The following is a 19,698-nucleotide window of genomic DNA, read 5'->3' on the forward strand; positions in this document are numbered from 1 at the left end:
GGCGGTGGATAGGGCGGTGGAGTTTTGTTTCTTGGATGACCAACTCACCAATGACCGGCCAATAAATTGGCAAGCCCCGGAGGTAGACTTCCGATCAACCTTATCACCGGCCCAATCGGAATCCGAATAGCCAATGAGTTCAAAGGTTGACCCCTTTGGATACCATAGCCCGAGAGTAGGAGTGAGAACAAGGTATCTTAGTATCCGTTTGACCGCCACTAAATGGCTCTCCTTGGGAGCGGATTGAAAACGAGCACACATCCCTACACTTAGCATGATATCCGGCCTAGAGGCACAAAGGTAGAGCAAGGATCCTATCATGGAGCGGTATACCTTTATGTCCACATCCTTCTCACCGTCACATGAACCAAGTTGCCCCTTTACGGGCATGGGTGTCTTCATTGGACTCGCATTGGTCATGTTGAATTTCTTGAGCATGTCCTTCACATACTTTTCTTGAGAGATGAAGGTGCCTTTTGCAAGTTGTCTCACTTGGAAGCCTAGAAAGAACTTCAACTCTCCCATCATGGACATCTCAAATTTCCTAGTCATCAATAGCTCAAAAGCTTTGTTATGATTGGGGTTAGTTCCACCAAAGATAATATCATCAACATATATTTGACATATAAAGAGGCCACCCCCTTTAACCCGCTTGGTGAAAAGGGTGGAATCGACCGTACCCATGCAAAACCCATCATGTAGTAAGAAATCCCTAAGGAACTCATACCAAGCACGTGGAGCTTGCTTGAGACCGTAGAGTGCCTTATGGAGTAAATACACGTGGTTGGGTCGGCATGGGTCTTCGAAACCCGGGGGTTGAGCCACATATGCGGTTTCTTTTAGGGGACCATTCAAAAATGCACTTTTCACATCCATTTGATATAATTTGAAATTGTGGAAAGATGCAAATGCAAGCAAAAGACGAATAGCTTCAAGACGGGCTACCGGCGCAAAGGTATCCTCAAAATCCATACCTTCTATTTGGGCAAACCCTTGCGCCACTAACCTTGCTTTGTTTCGTATAACAATGCCATTCTCATCTTGCTTGTTCTTGAATACCCATTTGGTCCCAATGACATTGATGCGATGATCCTTGGGTCTCTCAACTAGAGACCATACTTCATTACGAGTGAAACACTCCAATTCTTCTTGCATGGCAATTACCCAATCCGGATCGACCAAGGCTTCATGTACCTTAAGTGGTTCAAAACTAGACACAAAAGCATGATGTTGACAATAAGTGATAAGTAATGCATGGTGTCTACGAGTTACCACTCCTCTTGAGATGCTACCAAGGACTTGATCCACTTTCATGTCACTTGCCCTTGTAGCGGCCTTGATCTTCCGAACGGTTCCTTCATGATCAATGAATTCATCTCTTGCTAGTACTTGATCATGAGGGACCACTTGAGCTTGATCATGAGTTGAGGATGTTTCTTGATCGTCATCATGATCTTGCTCCATGGAATGAGGATCTTCTTCTTGTTCTTCGGATTGAGACTCATCTTGAGTAGAGGATGGTTCTTGAGTTGCACTTGATGGTTCGGCTTGAGTTGAGCTAGGCTCCACTTGTGGCGTGCTTGAAACATCTACTCCATCATCTTGATCATCATTATGAACCTCCATGGGCCGGATGTGTCCAATGCCCATATGCTTGATGGCACTAGATGGATCATCATCATTACCTGCAACACATGGAACAACTTGCTCCACTTGGGAGCTATTATCCTCCAAGAACACCACGTCACAAGATACTTCAATAGTCCCGGAGGACCGGTTGTAGTATCTATAGGCGTGAGAGTTCTCCACATATCCAACAAATATACCCTCTATGGTTCTAGTTTCAAATTTACCGAGCTTTCCTTTGTTGTTCTTAACAAGGCATTTGCATCCAAAGACACGAATATACATGACATTAGGCTTGTTACCGGTAAGGAGCTCGTATGGGGTTTTGTTGTGGAGGGGACGGAGGAAGAGCCGGTTGGAGTAGTGGACGGCCGTAGAGATGGCTTCTCCCCAAAAGTTGTGGGGTGAGTTGAATTCACTCAACATGGTTCTTGCCATCTCAATGATAGTCCGGTTCTTCCTTTCAACAACACCGTTTTGTTGAGGGGTGTATGGCGCCGAAAACTCATGCTTGATACCCTCATCATCAACAAACTCTTGCATAGTGTAGTTCTTGAACTCGGTGCCATTGTCGGTCCTAATTGCCTTGATCTCGGATTCATACATACGTTGAGCTTTCTTGGCGAAGGTGATGAACTCTCTATGGGTCTCGTCCTTAGACTTAAGGAGAAAGACCCAAGAGTATCTTGAGTAATCATCAACAATGACAAGTCCATACTTTCTCCCACCAAGAGTATCATAATGTGATGGCCCAAAGAGATCCAAATGAAGGAGCTCCAAAGGCCTAGATATGGTAACAATACTCTTGATGGGATGCTTCTTCTTGAGTTGCTTTCCGGCTACACATGCACTACAAACACGATCTTTCTCAAAAGAAATGCCGGTTAGTCCCACAATATGCTCACCCTTTAGGAGTTGTTTAAGATTCCTCATGTTGACATGACCAAGGCGGCGATGCCACAACCAACCTTCGTCATGCTTGGCCGCCATTAGACATGTGGAGAAGGAGGGGCTCTCTTTCGAGAGGTCAACCACGTAAAGGTTGTTCTCCACATATCCAACAAGGACCAATTTGAGATTGTCACTCCTATTGCACATAATATTTAGTAAAATATGAATTGTAACCAGCATCGGCAAGATGATATATAGAAAGTAAGTTATAGCCAAGGTGTTCAACAAGCATAACCGTCTCAAGGCACAAGTCCTTAGAGATTGCTACCTTGCCATACCCAAGTACCTTTCCCTTTGAGTTGTCACCAAAGGTGATGCTTGACTTCTTGTTGATATCTTCAATGAATTGATCAAGCACACCTTTTCCTCCGGTCATATGATTGGTGCATCCACTATCAAACACCCATTTTGGACCACCGGAGGAATACCCCTACAAAATCAAGTAGAGGATTTAGGAACCCATCGATTAATGGGTTCCTTTGCAATGGCAACAATATCTTTTGGTACCCAAATTGAGTACTCTCTATAAGCATAGCCATTAGGAGGGCCAACATAGTTAGCATAGACATCACCATAATAATCAACAAATAATGCATAGTGATCGTTTGGCCCCGTGCGGTCACCACTAGTGACTTTGCCCTTTGAGGCTTTGCCATTGTTAGTGACCTTCTTGTTCTTATCTTGAGCGGGTTTCTCCTTCTTGTAGTTGTTCTTCTTGTGGGACTTGGGAGCATATCCAAGTCCATACTTTTGATTGTTTGACCTTTGCTTACTCAAGAGGTCATCCAATCCCATCTTGTTCTTGGCGGTGGTGAACTTTGCAAGTTCCTTTGTTAGCCTAACATTTTCCTCAAGAATAGATGCTTGCTCACAAGAAGATTCATTAGGATGATAGTCAAGACCATATTTAGTCACCAAGGACTCAAGATATGTATTGGTCTCAACATGCAAAGAAAGTTCCTCTTGTAAACGAACATGTTCCTCAACAAGTTTAGCATGCTCACTAGTAAAGGAAGTGGAGGAACAAGCAAACTTTTCAACATCAATGGGATCTTTCATTGATCCAAGAGCCTTTTTGTAGGATTCTTGAAGTAGATCATGGTTATCTCCAAGTTTCTTGAGCTCATCCTTGACAAGCTTGTTAGCTCTTTCAAGGTGGTCAAGATCCCTAGTGATAGAAGCATGAGCAACTTCAAGCTCCTCCTTTGAGGTATTGAGCTCTTGGGTCAATAATTGAGCCCTATCAATAGTTTCTAGGTCCTTAACTTTATCAAGTTCATAAGTTTCAATTTGTTGCTTAAGGCCTTGAGATATGCACCTTTCGATTTTTAGCTCTTGTCTTAGGAGATTGAATCTCCGTTCCTTCTCATTCAATTGATATTCTAATTCCTCAATGGACTCATCCTTTTCTTTGAGTGAGTCCATCAAGAAATCAAACTTGACAAGAGCTTCACCACGAAGGGTGCATCTAACATCATAGAGTTCCTTAAGCACAATTAATTCATCTTGATTTTCGTTCTCATCATCTAGAACACTAGATAGGGAAGGTGGAGGTTCCATTACCTTGGTTTCCCTTGCCATAAGACAAGAGCCAATGATTGTAGATGAGGTAGTGTCATCGGAGTCATCATCTTGAGTTATCCTCGCCATGAAAGAGGATCCAACATCATTCTCCATGGAGTAGTCCTTGGAGTAGTCATATGTGAAGAGTGACCCGGGCTTAGAGAAAGCCAAACCGGCCACCCCGGCCTCCTTCTCCTCATCTTCCTCTTCATCATCGGACAAGTACTCGGCCCCAACAAAGGCCCTTCCCTTGTTCTTCTTGTATCGATCATTGATTGGGTTTGGCTTCAACCTTGGCTTGACCCCTTTGATGAACTTTGGCTTGTCTACCCTTTTCTCATAAGGGCACTCATTTGCAAAGTGGCTATCTTCATCACAATTGTAGCAAGTTCTCTTCTTCTTCTTGTCGTTGAAGAGCATTGGAAGCTTTCCCTTGTACTTCTTGGCAAAGAAGGCAAAGTCGGTAACAATGTCACTAGTTGAGGTCATCTCTTCCTCTTCTTCAAATTCATATTCTTCTTCTTCTCCATGATCGGCCCTAGCCTTGAGAGCAAGATTGCGTGGCGCTTCATGGTTGTGTGAGGCTTCATCAACACGGTTCATTGCCATGAGCCTCTTTCCCGCTTTGGCCATGTTTTCATTGGCGGCCACATAGGAGACTAGATCATCGGAGTTGAGGTCGGCACTCTTGGTCATGATTTGCAAGTTGAGTGCAAGGTTGGTGTCTTCTTGTTTGACGGCAATCATAGCAATGACCTTGGACTTTATGAATGCTTCATTCATCTCGAAGCCATCATTGTACTTCTCAACACCGAGTCCCTTGACCCTTACTCTAAGAGCACCGAGTCTTGCATAAGCATCGGCCACGGACTCTCCTTCTCGAATCATGAATTGATGAGCCTCTTGCTTTACGGTCTCATAAAGAGCGGATTGGATCAAATCGGTTCCCTCTTGGAGTACTACGAATCGATCCCACAACTCTTTAGCGGACTCTATGTCATTGACTTGATCAAGGAGCTTGCGGTTGATGCCACTCCTAATCTTGTCACGGGCGGAGGCGTTGAGTTGACGGTTGTAGAATTCGGTGGAGGTCAACCGAATGGGATCTTGTGGCTCCCGGTATCCATGAACAATGATCTCCCACAACTCCACGCTGCAGCTGCGAATATGAGATTCCATAGAAGATTTCCAAAAAGGAAAGTGAGTTCCATCAAAATGGGGAACATTCCCACTATGGTTTATATGAGGCATGGGTGAAGTGTTCTTCGGATAGTCATGGTTGACTTCGCGATAACTCCCTAGTGAGGCCGAAGCCGTACTAGGAGGCCCACTAGTCAAGTTCTTAAGCATGGTAGACATTTCTGCCATTTGGCTTTGTAGCTCATCCTCCTTTTTCTTCTTCTCGGCATCATATGCCAAGAATCTAGATTTCATCTCTTTAACCGAAAGGTTAGAGTTTTCATCTAGACCCTCGAATAGTTTTTCCATCTCACTCTTAAGGCGGTGAAGCCCTTAATAAGAGTCCAGGCTCTGATACCAATTGAAAGTATAGAGATGGTAAACCTAGAGGGGGGGGTGAATAGGTTTCTACAAATTTTAATTCTTTCTTTGCAATATTAGGCTTTGCGGAATATAAAGATGAGCCTAATGCAAACTAGGTGAAGCAACCTATATGAAGATACAACTATCTCGAGCACGAAGGCTCTCTCAGGCAGTTTAAATCACAAGTAAGGAGTTCGGTTAGAGATAACCGATAGCACGCGGAGACGAGGATGTATTCCCGTGTTCCCTTGCTTTGCAACAAGGTACGTCACGTTTGGAGGGGTGGAGGTCCCACGAAGGATTCCCCACGCCACGAAGGCTCACCCTATTCTCCGGAGCCTATCCCACGAAGGAATAGCTCACTCACTTGTGGTAGACTTTGAGGTAGCCTCCAAACCTTCACAATCTTGCTCGGAGCAAATCCACAACCCGGATGCTTCCGGACTCCTCTTGCCCACCTAGGGTTTCCAAGGAACCCTAGGAAGCAAGCTTCTCGATGAATACAAGGGGGAATGAGATTTGGCTTGGTAGAACAGTAGATCGGGTCCTCCTCTAGTGATTCCCCGGAGGGATTTGAGTTTGGGTGGAGGAGGAGGGAGATCGGAGGCTTTTGGTGTTTCTAACAATGGAGTAAGAGAGAGAGAGAGCTCAAGAACAGCTTGTAGTATGTTGCCTAACCCTTCCAAGGTAGAAGAAGGGGTATTTATAGTGTTCTTCAAAATCTGGCCGTTGCCACTTGCCACCTCAGCATTTTTCCTCGACAAACCCGGTTGACCGGGCCACAGACCGGATAGCCCGGTTGTGAGGCCGGTCAGACCGGATCAGTGACCGGGGCTCCTTTGCGTCGTCCTGGCGCTTCTCCGGTTGCTGCCCGGTTGCCGCCCGGTTGCCGCCCGGTCGACCGGACGGAGCGCCGGACCCGCCGGTCAGGAGCCCGGTTGACCGGGCGCAAACCGGATCTGCTGGCTCCTCCTTTGGAGCCCGGTTGCCGCCCGGTTGACCGGCCAGCACGCCGGACAGGCTGGTTGCTGGCCCGGTTGGACCGGGCTGTAGACCGGATTTCTCCTGTAACCCCTTTTTGATTGTTGTTGAAATGGGGGGTCTCCTTTAGCCTTCTTGTTCCTTTGATACACCATTTACGCCTCATTGCCTAATACCTGAGATTATCCTTATAAACATATTAGGCCAAATACTTTAGCACGGTGTCATCGTTACCAAAATAATGGATAAGGGTGAAATACCCTTACAAAGATCATAAACAACACATAGATGATAGATTGATAATCAACATAACATAGCATTCAATATTCATCGGATCCCAACAAACGCAACATGTAGCATTACAAATAGATGATCTTGATCATGTTAGGCAGCTCACAAGATCCAACAATGATAGCACAATTAGGAGAAGACGACCATCTAGCTACTGCTATGGACCCATAGTCCAGGGGTGAACTACTCACACATCAATCCGGAGGCGACCATGGCGGTGACGAGTCCTCCGGGAGATGATTCCCCTCTCCGGCGGGGTGCCGGAGGCGATCTCCTGAATCCCCGAGATGGGATTGGCGGCGGCGGCGTCTCTGGAAGGTTTTCCGTATCGTGGCTCTCGGTACTGGGGTATTCGCGACGAAGACTTTAAGTAGGCGGAAGGGCGGAGTCGGAGGGCCGATGAGGGGCCCACACGCTAGGGCCGCGCGGGGCCCCCTTGGGCCGCGCCGCCCTAGTGTGGCGGCGCCTCGTGCCCCACTTCGTTTCCGTTTCGGTGTTCTGGAAGCTTCGTGGAAAATAAGCCCCTGGGCGTTGATTTCGTCCAATTCCGAGAATATTTCCTTACTAGGATTTCTAAAACCAAAAACAGCAGAAAACAGCAACTGGCTCTTCGGCATCTTGTTAATAGGTTAGTGTCGGAAAATGCATAAATATGACATAAAGTATGTATAAAACATGTAGGTATTGTCATAAAACAAGCATGGAACATAAGAAATTATCGATACGTTGGAGGCGTATCAGCATCCCCAAGCTTAGTTCCTACTCGTCCCGAGTAGGTAAACGATAACAAAGATAATTTCTGAAGTGACATGCCATCATAATCTTGATCAATACTATTGTAAGCACATGTAATGAATGCAGCGATCCAAAGCAATGGTAAAGACAATGAGTAAACAACTGAATCATATAGCAAAGACTTTTCATGAATAGTACTTTCAAGACAAGCATCAATAAGTCTTGCATAAGAGTTAACTCATAAAGCAATAAATTCAAAGTAAAGGCGTTGAAGCAACACAAATGAAGATTAAGTTTCAGCGGTTGCTTTCTGTAGGATAACGTTGCATAGAAAACAAAAATTTTCCTACCGCGAACACGCAATCCAAGCCAAGATGCAATCTAGAAGACGGTAGCAACGAGGGGGTATCGAGTCTCACCCTTGAAGAGATTCCAAAGCCTACAAGAGGAGGCTCTTGTTGCTGCGGTAGACGATCACTTGCCGCTTGCAAAAGCGCGTAGAAGATCTTGATCACGATCGGTTCTGGCGCCACGAACGGGCAGCACCTCCGTACTCGGTCACACGTTCGGTTGTTGATGAAGACGACGTCCACCTCCCCGTTCCAGCGGGCAGCGGAAGTAGTAGCTCCTCTTGAATCCGACAGCACGACGGCGTGGTGTCGGTGGCGGTATAGAAGTCCGGCGGAGCTTCGCTAAGCTACGCGGGCAATATGGAGTGGAGGAGCTTGGCTAGGGTTTGGGAGGGGTGGCCGGCCACTCTATGGGGGGCGGCCAGCTTGTGGTCTTGGGGTGGCCGGCCCCCTCCCTTGGCCCCTCATTATATAGGTGGATCCCAAGTGTTGGTGTCCAAGTCTTCGAATAAGACCCGAAACTAAAACCTTCCATAGGAGGGGGGAAACCTAGCCCAACTAGGACTCCCACCCAAAGGTGGGATTCCCACCTCCCATGTGGGGGGTGGCCGGCCGCCTATGGTGGAGTCCACTTGGGACTCCACCCCATCTAGGGCTGGCCGGCCATGGAGGTGGAGTCCCTTGTGGACTCCACCTTCCTTGGTGGTTTCTTCCGGACTTTTCTAGAACCTTCTAGAACCTTCCATAGAACCTTCCGCGACATTTTATTTCACATAAAATGACATCCTATATATGAATCTTATTCTCCGGACCATTCCGGAACTCCTCGTGATGTCCGGGATCTCATCCGGACTCCGAACAAATATTCGAACTCCATTCCATATTTCAAGTGCTACCATTTCAACATCCAACTTTAAGTGTGTCACCCTACGGTTCGAGAACTATGCGGACATGGTTGAGTACTCACTCCGACCAATAACCAATAGCGGGATCTGGAGATCCATAATGGCTCCCACATATTCAACGATGACTTTAGTGATCGAATGAACCATTCACATATATTACCAATTCCCTTTGTCTCGCGCTATTTTACTTGTCCGAGGTTTGATCTTCGGTATCACTCTATACCTTGTTCAACCTCGTCTCGACAAGTACTCTTTACTCGTACCGTGGTATGTGGTCTCTTATGAACTCATTCATATGCTTGCAAGACATTAGACGACATTCCACCGAGAGGGCCCAGAGTATATCTATCCGTCATCGGGATGGACAAATCCCACTGTTGATCCATATGCCTCAACTCATACTTTCCTGGATACTTAATCCCACCTTTATAGCCACCCATTTACGCAGTGGTGTTTGGTGTAATCAAAGTACCTTTCCGGTATAAGTGATTTACATGATCTCATGGTCATAAGGACTAGGTAACTATGTATCGAAAGCTTATAGCAAATAACTTAATGACGAGATCTTATGCTACGCTTAATTGGGTGTGTCCATTATATCATTCACACAATGACATAACCTTGTTATTAATAACATCCAATGTTCATGATTATGAAACTAATCATCCATTAATCAACAAGCTAGTTTAAGAGGCATACTAGGGACTTCTTGTTTGTCTACATATCACACATGTACTAATGTTTCTGTTAATACAATTCTAGCATGATATATAAACATTTATCATAAACATAAAGATATAAATAATAACCACTTTATTATTGCCTCTAGGGCATATCTCCTTCAGTCTCCCACTTGCACTAGAGTCAATAATCTAGATTACATTGTAATATACCTAACACCCATGGCATTCTGGTGTTGGTCATGCTTTGCCCTAGGGAGAGCTTTAGTCAACGGATCTGCTACATTCAGATCAGTGTGTACTTTGCAAATCTTTACTTCTCCATCTTCGATGTACTCGCGAATCGAGTGGTAACGCAGCTTGATATGCTTCAGCCTCTTGTGTGACCTTGGCTCTTGTGCATTGGCGATGGCACCCATGTTATCACAGTAAATGATTAATGGGTCCAATGCACTAGGAACCACACCGAGCTCTACAATGAACCTCTTCATCCATACCGCTTCCGATGAAGCCTCTCGAAGCCGCTATGTACTCGATTCCGTTGAAGATTTCGCCACCGTGCACCTTGCTTCGAGCTTGCCCGACTTACTGCAGCACCATTCAATATAAACACGTACCCAGATTGTGACTTAGAGTCATCGGGATCGGTGTTCCAACTTGCATCGGTGTAACCGTTTACAACGAGCTCTTGGTCACCTCCATAACAAAGAAACATATCCTTAGTTCTTTTCAAGTACTTCAGATATTCTTGACCGCTGTCCAGTTGTTCCATTCCTGGATCACTTTGATATCTGCTAGTCAAACTAACGGCATGTGCTATATCCGGTCTAGTACATAGCATGGCATACATGATAGATCCTACTGCCGAGGCATAGGGGATGTTACTCATCCTTTCTCTTTCTTCTCGTCGTAGCCGGTCCTTGAGTTTTACTCAATACCTTGCCTGGTAACATAGGTAAGAACCCTTTCTTACTTTTGTCCATTCTAAACTTCTTTAGAATCTTGTCCAGATATGTACTCTGTGATAGCCCTATTAGGCGTCTTGATCTATCTCTATAAATCTTGATGCCTAATATATATGATGCTTCACCAAGGTCTTTCATTGAAAAACTATTATTCAGATATCCCTTAACATCGCTTAATACTTCTATAACAATCCCGAAAAATAAAATGTCATCTACATATAAAATCAGGAATGCTACATAGCTCCCACTCACTTTCTTGTAAATACATGCCTCTCCATGACACTGTATAAACCCGAAGTCTTTGATCACCTTATCAAAGCGTCGGTTCCAACTTCTTGATGCTTGCTTCAGTCCATAGATTGAACGCTGAAGTTCGCATACTTTGTCAGCATTTTTAGGATCGACAAAACCTTTGGGTTGTACCATATACAACTCTTCCTCAATGTCTCCATTAAGGAACGCCGTTTTGACATCCATCTGCCAAATCTCATAATCGAAAAATGCAGCTATTGCTAACAAAATCCTCACAGATTTTAGCTTCGCTACAGGTGAGAAAGTCTCATCGTAGTCAATTCCTTGAATTTGTCGGAAACCCTTTGCGACAAGTCGAGCTTTATAGACAGTAATATTACCATCAGCATCTGTTTTTCTCTTGAAGATCCATTTATTCTCGACAGCCTTTCGGCTATCAGGTAAGTCTACCAAAGTCCATACTTTGTTATCATACATGGATCCCATTTCGGATTTCATGGCTTCTTGCCATTTGTTGGAATCTGGGCTCATCATCGCTTCTTCATACGTCGCAGGTCCTCATCATTGTTATCTACAATCATGACATTTAGACAAGGATCATACCAATCAGGAGTGGCACGTTCCCTTGTCGATCTGCGAGGTTCAGTAGTTTCCTCGTTCGAAGTTTCATGATCATTATCATTAGCTTCCTCTGTTGCCGGTGTAGGTGGTACAGGTACAACTTCCGGTACTGCGCTACTCTGATCAACGACTATAGATTCATCAATCTCATCGAGTTCTACTTTTCTTCCAGTCACTTCTTTAGTGAGAAATTCTTTCTCAAGAAAGGTTCCGTTCTTAGCAACAAAGATTTTGCCTTCGGATTTGTGATAGAAAGTGTACCCTATAGTTTCCTTAGGGTATCCTATGAAGACGCATTTCTCCGCTTTGGGTTCTAGCTTGTCCGGTTGTAACTTCTTTACATAGGCTTCGCAACCCCAAACTTTCAGGAACGACAGCTTAGGTTTCTTATTAAACCATAATTCATACGGTGTCGTTTCTACGGATTTTGATGGTGCTCTATTTAAAGTGAATGCGGCTGTCTCTAATGCATAACTCCAAAATGATAACGGCAAATCAGTAAGAGACATCATACTACGAACCATATCTAAGAGAGTTCGATTACGACGTTCGGACACACCGTTTCGTTGTGGTGTTCCCGGCGGTGTCAATTGTGAAAGTATTCCGCATTTCTTTAAATGCATGCCAAACTCATAACTCAAATATTCACCTCCACGATCAGATCGTAGAAATTTGATCTTCTTGTTACGTTGATTTTCTACTTCACTTTGAAATTCCTTAAACTTCTCGAAAGTTTCGGATTTATGTTTCATGAAATAGATATACCCATATCTACTCAGATCATCTGTGAAGGTTAGAACATAACGATAACCACCTCGCGATGCTACACTCATTGGTCCACATACATCGGTATGTATGATTTCCAATAAGTCAGTAGCTCGCTCCATCATACCAGAAAATGGAGTCTTAGTCATTTTTCCCATTAGACATGCTTCGCATCTATCAAGTGACTCAAAGTCAAGTGATTCAAGTAATCCATCAGTATGGAGTTTCTTCATGCGTTTCACTCCAATATGACCAAGACGACAGTGCCACATATAAGTAGAATTATCATTAAGTTTAATTCGCTTAGCATCAATGTTATGTATATGCGTATCACTACTATCGAGATCTAACAGAAATAAGCCATTCTTTTGTGGTGCTCGACCATAAAAGATATTATTCATAAAAATAGAACAACCATTATTCTCAGACTTGAATGAATAACCGTCTTGCATTAAACAAGATCCAGATATAATGTTCATGCTCAACGCGGGTACAAAATAACAATTATTTAGGCTTAAAACTAATCCCGAAGGTAGATGTAGAGGAAGTGTGCCGACAGCGATCACATCGACTTTGGATCCATTTCCAACGCGCATCGTCACTTCATCTTTCAGTAGTCTTCGTTTATTCTTTAGTTCCTGTTTCGAGTTACAAATATGAGCAACCGAACCAGTATCAAATACCCAGGTACTAGAACGAGAACCAGTGAGATAAACATCTATAACATGTATATCAGATATACCTTCTTTCTTCTTCTTGACAAGGCCGCTCTTCAGATCAGCCAGATACTTGGAGCAATTACGCTTCCAGTGTCCCTTCTCCTTGCAGTAATAGCACTCAGCATCAGGTTTAGGGCCGTTCTTAGGTTTCATAGGAGGCGTGGCAGCTTTCTTGCCACCCTTCTTGAATTTTCCCTTAGACTTGCCCTGTTTCTTGAAACTGGTGGTCTTGTTGACCATCAACACTTGGTGCTCTTTCTTGATCTCAATCTCAGCAGCTTTTAGCATGCCAAAGAGTTCAGGTAACTCCTTGTTCATGTTCTCGCATATTGTAGTTCATCACAAAGTTCTTGTAACTTGGTGGCAGTGATTGAAGGACACGATTAATCCCCAATCTGTTAGGAATCACTATTCCCAAGTCACTGAGTTTCTTCGCATGCCCGGTCATGGCGAGCATGTGCTCACTAACGGAGCTGCCTTCTTCCATCATACAATGAAGAAATGTTTCGATGCTTCATAGCATTCCACGGCCGCATGAGTCTCGAATATATCTTTCATCTCATTCATCAACTCATTAGGATCATGGTGCTCAAAACGTTTTTTAAGATCGGATTCCGCATCGCACAGGATGGCACACCGAACTTGAGAGTACCGAGTTTTCCGAGTCGCGTAAACAGCTTTCACTTCATCGGATTCATCTTCTGCGGGAGGGTCACCTAGCGGTGCATCAAGCACAAATTGCAGATTTCCGCCGTAGAGGAAGATCCTCACATGACGGAACCAAATCGGTGAAGTTGCTACCATTGCTCTTAAGTTTCTCTTTCTCTAGGAACTGATTAAAATTGATTGGGGACGCCATCTCTACAACATATATTTGCAATAGTTTAGACTAAGTTTATGACAAATTGAGTTCAAATTTTAATTCAACATAATTAAAACCCTAGGTGAACTCCCACTCAAAACAATATCCCTCGCATTGTCTTAGTGATCACACGAACCAAATCCACCGCACCTTTGTCCGATCATCACGAGACAAGGTGTGATTTCAATGGCGAACACTCAAAGTGTTCATCATATCAACCATATGATTCATGCTCTACCTTTCGGTATCACGTGTTCCGAGACCATGTCTGTACATGCTAGGCTCGTCAAGGCCACCTTAGTATCCGCATGTGCAAAACTGTCTTGCACCCGTTGTATGCACTTGTTGATTCTATCACACCCGATCATCACGAGATGCTTCGAAACGACAAGTCTTGGCAACGGTGCTACTAAGGATGAACACTTTATTATCTTGAGATTTTAGTGAGGGATCATCTTATAATGCTACCGTCGCGATCTAAGCAAAATAAGATGCATAAAAGGATTAACATCACATGCAGTTCATATGTGATATGATATGGCCCTTTTGTCTTTGCGCCTTTGATCTTCATCTCCAAAGCACGGACATGATCTCCATCATCTTCGGGCATGATCTCTATCATCGTCGGCGTAGCACCAAGGTCAATGGCGTCGTCTTCATGATTGTCCTCCATGTAGCAACTATTACAACTACTTTGAAATACTACTCAACATGAAATTTAAAAACAACCATAAGGCTCCTGCCGGTTGCCACAATACAATAATGATCATCTCATACATATTCATCATCACATTATGGCCATATCACATCACCAAACCCTGCAAAAACAAGTTAGACGTCTCTAATTTGGTTTGCATATTTTACGTGGTTTAGGGTTTTCGAGAGAGATCTAATCTACCTACGAACATGAACCACAACGTTGATACTAATGTTTTCAATAGAAGAGTAAATTGAATCTTTACTATAGTAGGAGAGACAGACACCCGCAAAGCCTCTTATGCAATACAAGTTGCATGTCGAACGAGGAACAAGTCTCATGAACGCGGTCATGTAAAGTTAGTCCGAGCCGCTTCATCCCACTATGCCATAAAGATGCAAAGTACTCAAACTAAAGATAACAAGAGCATCAACGCCCACAAACCATTGTGTTCTACTCGTGCAACCATCTATGCATAGACACGGCTCTGATACCACTGTAGGATAACGTTGCATAGAAAACAAAAATTTTCCTACCGCGAACACGCAATCCAAGCCAAGATGCAATCTAGAAGACGGTAGCAACGAGGGGGTATCGAGTCTCACCCTTGAAGAGATTCCAAAGCCTACAAGAGGAGGCTCTTGTTGCTGCGGTAGACGATCACTTGCCGCTTGCAAAAGCGCGTAGAAGATCTTGATCACGATCGGTTCCGGCGCCACGAACGGGCAGCACCTCCGTACTCGGTCACACGTTCGGTTGTTGATGAAGACGACGTCCACCTCCCCGTTCCAGCGGGCAGCGGAAGTAGTAGCTCCTCTTGAATCCGACAGCACGACGGCGTGGTGTCGGTGGCGGTATAGAAGTCCGGCGGAGCTTCGCTAAGCTACGCGGGCAATATGGAGTGGAGGAGCTTGGCTAGGGTTTGGGAGGGGTGGCCGGCCACTCTATGGGGGGCGGCCAGCTTGTGGTCTTGGGGTGGCCGGCCCCCTCCCTTGGCCCCTCATTATATAGGTGGATCCCAAGTGTTGGTGTCCAAGTCTTCGAATAAGACCCGAAACTAAAACCTTCCATAGGAGGGGGGAAACCTAGCCCAACTAGGACTCCCACCCAAAGGTGGGATTCCCACCTCCCATGTGGGGGGTGGCCGGCCCCCTATGGTGGAGTCCACTTGGGACTCCACCCCATCTAGGGCTGGCCGGCCATGGAGGTGGAGTCCCTTGTGGACTCCACCTTCCTTGGTGGTTTCTTCCGGACTTTTCTAGAACCTTCTAGAACCTTCCATAGAACCTTCCGCGACATTTTATTTCACATAAAATGACATCCTATATATGAATCTTATTCTCCGGACCATTCCGGAACTCCTCGTGATGTCCGGGATCTCATCCGGGACTCCGAACAAATATTCGAACTCCATTCCATATTTCAAGTGCTACCATTTCAACATCCAACTTTAAGTGTGTCACCCTACGGTTCGAGAACTATGCGGACATGGTTGAGTACTCACTCCGACCAATAACCAATAGCGGGATCTGGAGATCCATAATGGCTCCCACATATTCAACGATGACTTTAGTGATCGAATGAACCATTCACATATATTACCAATTCCCTTTGTCTCGCGCTATTTTACTTGTCCGAGGTTTGATCTTCGGTATCACTCTATACCTTGTTCAACCTCGTCTCCTGACAAGTACTCTTTACTCGTACCGTGGTATGTGGTCTCTTATGAACTCATTCATATGCTTGCAAGACATTAGACGACATTCCACCGAGAGGGCCCAGAGTATATCTATCCGTCATCGGGATGGACAAATCCCACTGTTGATCCATATGCCTCAACTCATACTTTCCGGATACTTAATCCCACCTTTATAGCCACCCATTTACGCAGTGGTGTTTGGTGTAATCAAAGTACCTTTCCGGTATAAGTGATTTACATGATCTCATGGTCATAAGGACTAGGTAACTATGTATCGAAAGCTTATAGCAAATAACTTAATGACGAGATCTTATGCTACGCTTAATTGGGTGTGTCCATTATATCATTCACACAATGACATAACCTTGTTATTAATAACATCCAATGTTCATGATTATGAAACTAATCATCCATTAATCAACAAGCTAGTTTAAGAGGCATACTAGGGACTTCTTGTTTGTCTACATATCACACATGTACTAATGTTTCGGTTAATACAATTCTAGCATGATATATAAACATTTATCATAAACATAAAGATATAAATAATAACCACTTTATTATTGCCTCTAGGGCATATCTCCTTCACTTTCAACTTGTAACATGTATATCTCATGGATATTGTCAACATAAAGTAATATGATGAATGCAATTATGCAAGTATGTAAGAATCAATGCACAGTTAACACAAGTGTTTGCTTCGTAAGATGGAGAGGAGTGGGTAAACTGACTCAACATAAAAGTAGAAGAATGGCCCTTCGAAGAGGGAAGCATGGATTGCTATATTTGTGCTAGAGCTTTTATTTTGAAAACAAGAAACAATTTTGTCAACGGTAGTAATAAACATATGCATTATGTAAATTATATCCTACAAGTTGCAAGCCTCATGCATAGATTACCAATAGTGCCCGCACCTTGTCCTAATTAGCTCGGATTACCTGGATTATCACTGCAATACATATGTTTTAACCAAGTATCACAAAGGGGTACCTCTATATCACCTGTACAAAGGTCTAAGGAGAAAGCTCGCATTGGATTTCTCGCTTTTGATTATTCTCAACTTAGACATCCATACCGGGACAACATAGACAACAGATAATGGACTCCTCTTTAATGCATAAGCATTCAACAACAGATAATATTCTCATAAGGGATTGAGGATTGTTGTCCAAAACTGAAACTTCCACCATGGATCATGGCTTTAGTTAGCGGCCCAATGTTCTTCTCTAACAATATGCATGCTCAAACTATTCAACTCATGGTAAATCGCCCTTACTCCAGACAAGACGAACATGCATAGCAACTCACATGATATTCAACAAAGGGTAGTTGATGGCGTCCCCAGGAACATGGTTATCGCACAACAAGCAACTTAATAAGAAATAAGATACATAAGTACATATTCAATACCACAATAGTTTTTAGGCTATTTTTCCCATGAGCTATATATTGCAAAGACAAAGGATAGAAATTTAAAGATAGCACTCAAGCAATTTACTTTGGAATGACAGAGAAATACCATGTAGTGGGTAGGTATGGTGGACACAAATGGCATAGTTATTGGCTCAAGGATTTCGATGCACGAGAAGTAATCCCTCTCAATACAAGGCTTAGGCTAGCAAGGTTATTTGAAGCAAACACAAGTATGAACCGGTACAGCAAAACTCACATAAAAACATATTGCAAGCATTATAAGACTCTACACTGTCTTCCTTGTTGTTCAAACCCTTACTAGAAAATATCTAGACCTTAGAGAGACCAATCATGCAAACCAAATTTTAGCAAGCTCTATGTATTTCTTCACTAATAGGTGCAAAGTATATGATGCAAGAGCTTAAACATGATCCTTATGAGCACAACAATGGCCAAGTATCAAATTATTCAAGACATTATACCAATTACTACATGTAGCATTTTCTGTTTCCAACCATATAACAATTTACGAAGCAGTTTCAACCTTCACCATGAACATTATGAGTAAAGCCTAAGGACATATTTGTCCATATGCAACAGCGGAGCGTGTCTCTCTCCCACACAATGAATGCTAGGATCCAACTTTATTCAAACAAAACAAAACAAAAACATACAGACGCTCCAAGTAAAGCACATAAGATGTGATGGAATAAAAATATAGTTTCACTAGAGGAACCTGATAATGTTGTCGATGAAGAAGGGGATGCCTTGGGTATCCCCAAACTTAGATGCTTGAGTCTTCTTGAAATATGCAGGGATGAACCACCGGGGGCATCCCCAAGCTTAGAGCTTTCACTCTCCTTGATCATATTGTATCATCCTCCTCTCTTGATCATTGAAAACTTCCTCCACACCAAACTCAAAACAAACTCATTAGAGGGTTAGTGCATAATCAAAATTCACATGTTCAGAGGTGAAATAATCATTCTTAACACTTCTGGACATTGCACAAAGCTACTGAAAGTTAATGGAATAAAGAAATCCATCAAGCATAGCAAAACAGGCAATGCGAAATAAAAGGCAGAATCTATCAAAACAGAACAGTCCGTAAAGACGAATTTTTTAGGTGCACCAGACTTGATAAAATGAAAATGCTCAAATTGAATGAAAGTTGCGTACATATCTGCGGATCACTCACGTAAATTTGCAGATTTTTCTGAGTTACCTACAGAGACTACTGCTCAAATTCGTGACAGCAAGAAATCTGTTTCTGCGCAGCAATCCAAATCTAGTATGAACCTTACTATCAAAGACTTTACTTGGCACAACAATGCAACAAAATTAAGATAAGGAGAGGTTTCTACAGTAGTAATAACTTCCAAGACTTAAATATAAAACAAAAGTGCTGTAGTAAAATCATGGGTTGTCTCCCATAAGCGCTTTTCTTTAACGCCTTTCAGCTAGGCGCAGAAAGTGTGAATCAAGTATTATTAAGAGATGAAGCATTGGCAGCGGGGTTTTGAGTTTTCTCAACTATGCATTGTATCTTATCTATGTAAGTTTCAGAGGCTCCCTTTTCATTAGTCTTAGGCTTGCTATTCTCATCAAACAAATTTTCGGGAACAAGCCAAGCATAGTTATTTTCTAGTGCCTCGCACATTCCTAAGAGCTTGCAAGGTATTGATGTTTTAATATCCCCATCATAATTAACTTGATTAGTGTACTTTTGTCTATATTTTTCCATCTTTTCAAGGATACTAGCAAAGTTGGTATAAGAGCCAAGCATATTATATTTAGTAAAGACTTTTCTAGCTTCTCTTGCTATACCCCCAAATTTTTTAAGAAGGGTTTCTAATACAAAATCTTTCTTTTCTCCTTCTTCCATATCACTGAGTGTAAGAAACATATGTTGAATCACAGGATTGAGATTAACAAATCTAGCTTCTAACACGTGTACTAAAGAAGCAATAGCAATTTCATAAGTAGGAGCAAGTTCTACCAAGTGTCTATCTTCAAAATCTTCAACCGTACTAATATGAGTGAAAAAATCTTCTATATTATCTTTCCCAAGGATAGACCCT

Source organism: Lolium perenne, chromosome 6 (assembly GCF_019359855.2).
Source record: "Lolium perenne isolate Kyuss_39 chromosome 6, Kyuss_2.0, whole genome shotgun sequence".
Classification (NCBI taxonomy): Eukaryota; Viridiplantae; Streptophyta; class Magnoliopsida; order Poales; family Poaceae; genus Lolium; species Lolium perenne.